Here is a 6,751-nt window from a genome sequence, read left to right as displayed (position 1 = left end):
TGTGGCTTGTGGCTGCTTCTCTGGCAAAGGTTCAGGCTTCAGCCCTGGGGGGTGCAACTGTCTCTGCCTGGTGCTGCAGCACCACTGGTTTGGTGTTGCTCAAAGGGTTGTGTGGGATGGCTCCCTGCAGGGTGAGTCTAGCTTGATGTTTGTGTAGGGCTCAGCTCCTGAGGGAGATGGGAGCTGGGAGCATTGCTGGTGTGACACTAGGGCGGGAGGCTCAACTGGCTGAGGCCACTGTTCCATCAGCAATACCACCACCGTAGCAGTTTCTTGATGCATCTTTAAGTAGAGGCTAAGCTTGACCATGCTGCCCACCAGAAGGCAGAGCCTCCTGCTTCAAGAAGGCTGGCATCTCCTGCTTAAAGCAAGTTGTGGACTTGGGCTGGCTCCTCTTGTGCATGGCTGGAGGTGCCTGTGCTGGCAATGTGGATGCTGGCCTGGGTCCCACTGCTGCTTGGAGCAGAGCTCTCAGTGCCTGGTACAGCCCTTCACTTTGAGCCAACCTCTGCCCTTGCCGTTGGTTGAAGGAGGACTTTGTAGCCTTGTAAAGAAGGATTAATGCAGTAGACCCCTTGGGTGCCTTCCAGGTTGATCCCAGCCCTACCTTGTAGGAGTGGAAATCCCTGTGTCCTGCAGCAGAGGTGAGGGGCAGTTGGGGTCTGGTAGTGCCTCCAGGTCTATGCTGAGGCTTCCTGGGTGCTGCCAGGAATTCCTCACCTCCACCTGGCCTGCAGGGTCACTGAAAAAGCTTAGGGAGGAGGTGGAGGCCGACTTGCCAAATAAGAGTTTTGGCCAGAGTCCCTCATAAGCCTGGTCAGCTGCAGACAAACACAGGGCTGTTGTGCCTGCCCGGACATGGTTCATATCTGCTGAGTACCTCCACCCACACTGCCTGCCAAGGGCTGCAAATAACCCTGCTGGTGTGGCTGTGGCTGCCTTTGCTCCTTAAGCAGAATGGAAGTAAGGAGCTGGAGGTAAGAGGTTGGTGATTGTGTGCTGTCGGGGCAGCGTGGGGCATTTTTCTCTGGTATGAGGGCAGAGAGGAGCGATGCTGGGGCCCAGCTGGGGCTGCTGCTGCACTAAGAAGTTTGGCACATGCCACTGTGACTCTGCCCACTCAGAATCCCTGATGTCCTTAGGACAGCCCTATCATGGGTGTGGGGATCCTTTATCCAGGGCCAGCTGTCTGGGTGGGCTGTCAGGATGCTGGGGTGGCAGGAGCCGCTCATCACTCCAGCAGGGATTGTCCCTTCTCCAGGACAGTTTCTCACCAGGCAGGGACAGGCTCGGCCCTGTGCTGGGGAGGGGTCGTGGAGCCCCTTTGGACCCTTCAGTGAAAGCAGGAGGTGAAAAGGGCCATGTCAGCAAGAGCTGATCTCGGGAGCAGCAGCCAGGGCTTGCAGACTACTAGAAGTTAAGCACCTCCCAGCTGGTTCAGCAGTTCCTTCTCACGCAGAGGCATTGCAGTCCCTTGGCCACTTGATGCACCCAAGCTGAGAACTGGGTCAAACCCGGAGGTAAGTCTAGCCTGAGCCTTTTGCCCATCCCCAAAAGCCAGAGTGTGAACTGAACCAAGTAAAGCCTTTGGGATGGAAACACAAAGGAGCAGAGCTGGATCCCCTTCCCTCGGTGGGGCTTTTGGGAACAGAGTGGCCTGGGTGGCTGCCCACAGCACCCTATCTGCTCCTGACACCACCCAAGTGCCTCTCCCTCCTGCACCCTCTTTAGTCACACTGCAGTGGGCCACTGCAGGAGTGGAAAACCACCAGCCAACTTATCTCCCCTTGAGTCACTCACACCTCTCTGCAAGGTCACCACAGGTGTGTCTGTCCCCAGCACAGCTGTGCTCACAAACCCCTCCACCTCACCTCATGTTGCACATGCAGGCAGCAGAGGCTGCTCAGGACTGCCAGGTGCCTGCTGACCTCCCACTCCCTTCTTCTGGGGCTGACCAGTTCACCAGCCAGGATGAGGGCTGCAGCTCCCCAGCAACTACCCCAAATGTCAGGGATGCTGGTGCCAGGAGCCAGCAATGCTCCAGCATTTGCCCTGAGCCTGTGGAGCTAGTCCATGGGAATACCTTGCTCCATCCTTGCTGCCCAGAGAGGTGGTTGAGGCCCCATCCCTGAAGATATTCGAGGTCAGGCTCTACAAGGCTCTGGGTGACCTGATCTAGTGGAAGATGTCCCTGCTCACTGCAGGGCCGTTGGACTAGATCACCTTTGGAGGTCCCTTCCAACCTGGGTGATTCTATGACCCTGGGGAGCTGCAAAGTGAGGTCAGGGGTGTGATGAATCCGGGTTTGGGTTGCTTTTTCACTGTGGCCACCACAGGGACACAGCAGTGCAGGTTAAGACATGGGGTTATGCACTGGCACAGCTGGGTTTGTGCCCTGAGGAAGCCACTCCAGAGGCTGGCAGCCCCAGCCTGGCCCTGGGGACACCCAACTCAGTGGGTTGTGCGGCTGATGTAGCTGTGTCCATCTGACATGAGGACAGCCCAGGCAGTTCTCCCACTCACATCTCTGCCAGAATGGCACACAAGGAGGTACCAGACACATCACCCCAACCCATACTCTCATGTCTGAGGATAAAGACACAGCCATTTTTCAATCCAGTGCCCAGAATGTCCTTGTTGCCAGCAGGGGATTATCCAGTAAGGGAGAAGCGCTGCAGAAAAGCCCTTTATGGCAACATTTTGCCTCCTGACCTGACCTGGACCTTCCCTTTTTCACCCCAGCATGCATGGGCACAGAGCTGCTAGCAGCATGGGAGGCCAGGACACCTGGCAGTCTGATATCCCTTAGAACCATGGCAGGGTCAGCAGCATGGGCTGCCCCAGCAGTCACCCAAGCACAAAGGATGCCATCCTGGGAGCTGGGCCTTCCTGGCAGGGCTCAATGCCACCTTCCCTCACTGGGCACCAGGGGTGTGGAGCTCCTTCTGGCAATATCCATACCTGACCCTGGCCAGGGTGCTCCTGGGGTGGTTTCCTCCCATTACTGGAGAGCTTTGGCTGGCACTGCAGAGGAGGGAGGAGGAAGCTGAGTCACCAGCAGAAGGAATTTGGGCAGATACCTGGTGAACAACAGCAAAGGGTGAATTCAGATCAGGGCTTGTGGGCCTAAAGCTGGGATGGGCATCTGGCCCTGCTGCTGTTCCATCCCCTCTGACTCAGCTAGGAGAAGATTTGGCCCCCTGTATACTCTTATGTGGAGAGCCATAATCCCACCTCTTGCAGGGGATGCCCAAGTCAGCCTGTGCATGCCCTGCCCTGGGCACCCCAGTGTGCCTCTCCTCCTGGCTGTGCACCCACCCTGCCATGCTGCAGCACTCTCTAGCACCATGCTGGCTTGCAGCACAGATTGCCCAGTTCAAGGGAGGCTGTTGCACGCCAGCAGACAGGGTTTCACTTTGACCCCTCTCCATCTGGCAGTCCCCAGAGCTGCATCAGAAGGTGGTGAGAGCCAAGAGATGGCCTTGACCAGGCCCTGGGGCAGCTTCTGAGTTTGTACAGCAGGAAACTGCCAGCCCCAGCCTGCACTGCAGTCGGCCCAAGCAAACAGCCCCTGGAGGGTGTGCATTTACCATCAGAGCAAGCAGCATAAGGTGGTGCCATGCTGTGCAGCTGGGCAGATATACTGGCTCCCCCAAGCACGGGTTCTCCCCCAGGCACGGGCTCTCCCCCACCCACCACTCCCCACATCCCCAGAGAGAACTTGTCGCTCCTCTGTGTTACCTGAGTCAGCCTTTCCCTTCCAGGCGTCCCCCCCCTGCCTGGGTGGACATGCTGCCACGAGCAGAGCTCAAACCCTGCAAAGGCAGTGGTGGAGAGGGGAGGTGAGGGGCCAGCAAACTCGAGCTGCCAAGGAAAACCTCCGCTGGGAGTTGCTGGGGGGGGGCTAGCTGCATGCATGTGGATAGTTGCGTGCTTGGTTGTAACAGGAGAAAGCAGAAGAGACTGGAAAGAGGGAAATGAAAGTGTTGTGGCTGCTGGTGACCGTGCTGCTTTGGACATGAAGCTGATGAGAGGCCTCCAAGGGGTGAGAGAGTGTGTGTGAGGTGGCACTGCGGGTCAGACGTCCCCTCAGGACACTCAGTGACACAGCAGGGGAGATTAAGAGACAAGCTGTCCCCATCCTGCAGAGAGGAGCAGTGCCATGCTGGAGAGCCCTGTAGCCATGGGGTGGGAAAGACACTGCCCCTGATTAGTGGGTGCTGCACCAGCGCAGGGAGCCAGGCACCTTGAGACACCTGCACTGGTAAACCTGCCTGCAGGGTGTGTGGTGCTTGGCAGAGCTGGGCTGCCACACGGGGCACACCCCATGACACCTTCCCCAGCAGCAGAGATATTGCCCAGGAGGTCAGATTTAGCAGCAGTGGTTTATCCATGCCCTGCCAGCAGGGGCTCAGCACAAGCAATGATGAACCAGGAGTGCTCGGAGCTTCCTGTCCTCTCCTCCGGAGCCTCGGCAAGGGCCAGGCTCCTGCCAGCATCCAGGTCTAAGTAAAGCTGGGGAGTTATGCACTGGGCCACCCCACAACCTGCCACACTCCTCATGTTTGCTGGGGTTGTTGCTGGTGTGGAGCACAGGTGGGGAGCAGCTTTGCCACGTGCCTTTGCCACATGCCTTTGCCGAGCAGCGTGCATGCCGCTGGCGCCTGGGCACGCCAAGCCCTTTGGTGGCTCGCAGCCTGCTCCTCTGAGTGGCCAGAATTAACTGCTCATTGCTCTGTGTGTCCCCCTCCTCAGCTGCATTCTGCAGATTCCTGCAGGCCCGTGGGGCCGAGCAGGGAGCTGCAGGAACACCTGCTCCTAGGGGGGATGCTCCTCCGGTGTCATGCTGCAGCGCCTGCACTTGTGCTCCAGCTGGGGCAGCTGGTGGTGGAGGGGAGTGCTTTATTTTAGGGAGCAGCTGGCTCACACAGGAGACATTGTTTCTTGCCTTTCTTCCCCCTGGTGCTTTATTACAAAGGATTATGGCATGAAAAGACATTTTGTTCCCCTGCTCCCCGTGCATAGCAGCTGGGGTATGGTGACCCAGAGAGCTGGTGGCAGACAAGGTAGGGGTTCAAAGCCATGGCAGTGATGGCAGCGGGGATGCATCCAGTGCCCAAGCTGCAGCACAGCCAGCCAGGGTTTGCCAGGGGTGCCCAAGACTGTTCTCAACTGCACAGCATATCCATGACATGAGGAAACCTCTTGGGGTGGAAAAACAAAACCAAAGCCTTGCTGTGGTGGTGTATCACAGCTCCAAATCTGCCTGGATGAGCTTATGGGGGAGGGTCCCACTGGCCATGGGGAACCAGAGAGCACAATGTAGTGTATGAGCTGGGCACAGAGTATGTAGTGCACAATAAAATCTGGGATTCAGCATGAGAATGTGGCCCTTTGCTGCTTCCCCCAAATCACCTGTGAGGCACCTCCAGAGCAGCAGCAGGAGTGGCTTCCCTCCAACCCTCTGCCCAGGCACACTCCTTGCCACGTGCCACGCTGTCCCTCTGCTCTGCCCTTGCCACCACGAAGCCTGCTCTGCTGTCTTGTGCCTTTTCTGTGAGTCCCTGAGCAGGTCCTGTTGCAGCAGGGGCCAAGCTCTCCAGCACAAGGCTGTAAGCCAGGATCTGCCAGCCAACTCCACAACTTTCCAGGAACCTGCAGGAGCAATGGCCAGCAGATAAGCATGTTGCAACAGATGCTCTCTGCTGCCTCAGAGCTCCAATCTGCCTGCACACCTACGTCAGGGTAAAAGTATGACTAGTGCTTCCTCCTGTGATGCTGCTGCTCCACCACTCTGTCGCCCAGCATGTCCCTAGTAACTGGCCAAGGGCTCCAGGGAAAAGCTGGGGACTGGGGGTGAGAGCAAAGGCTGTGGTGATGGCATGCAGCTTGGCCATGGCCAGCTCCGGGGCTGAAGTGGAGCTGGGACAAGCCCCTGCTTGCAGTGTTGTGTCTTAGAGAGGCCTCATGGCAGCCTGGGCATGTTCCACTCCCCACTGCCTTTCCCACACCACTCCCAGTTAAGTAGGGAGGGACCTCAGAGGGCTGCAGCTTTCGAAGGGCAGGCTCAGATAGCACCTCCAGCATCTCAGTGCTGTGGGGAGGAGGCAACTCCCATCCCTGCTGCCATGGTCCCAGTTCCCCTGCAGTGCTGCCAGACTCTCTGTCGCCAGCTGGTCACCTGCTGTGTGGTCTTACTGCTGTGGAGGATGCATTGGGAGATGCTGCTCCACCCCTTAAGACACTTCTGGCTGCATGGGGGCTGGCAAGCACTGAGTTTGCAAGGCCTTAGCTCAGCTCAGAAGCCACACAGGGTGCATCCTCAGGGCATCTTGAGCTGCATGGGGTGGATGGGGATGTGCGTGGGTGTGCCTTCCCCAGCTTGGCTCTGGCTGTGTTGGTCCTGGGAGGGCAAATGGATGCCGGAGTGCCTGGCAGACACTGCCCACAGCTTGGGCTTTGTGTGACCAAAGCTGAGGATGGCAGGGCCGTCTGGGGTGCTTCAGAGCAGGGGCTGTGGGCTCTCCAGGTACGGCCCTTGGAGAAGCAGCTGCAGAGCTGAGCGCCGGGCCTGGAACAAAGGAAGAGGCCCAAGCCCCCCCTGCAGCACAGGACATGGAGGCAGCAGCCAGCAGCGAGCACGGTTCTGCTCCCCAGAACCCTCGGCAGCCGCCCGGCTGTCCGGTGCCCGCACCTCTGCCCCTGGGCAGGGTGCCGCGGTCTCACACGGGCTCCACGGAGACCCCACCAC

The sequence above is a fragment of the Dryobates pubescens genome, chromosome 18, assembly GCF_014839835.1.
Source record: "Dryobates pubescens isolate bDryPub1 chromosome 18, bDryPub1.pri, whole genome shotgun sequence".
Lineage (NCBI taxonomy): Eukaryota > Metazoa > Chordata > Aves > Piciformes > Picidae > Dryobates > Dryobates pubescens.
Note: the sequence above shows the minus strand (reverse complement) of the source record.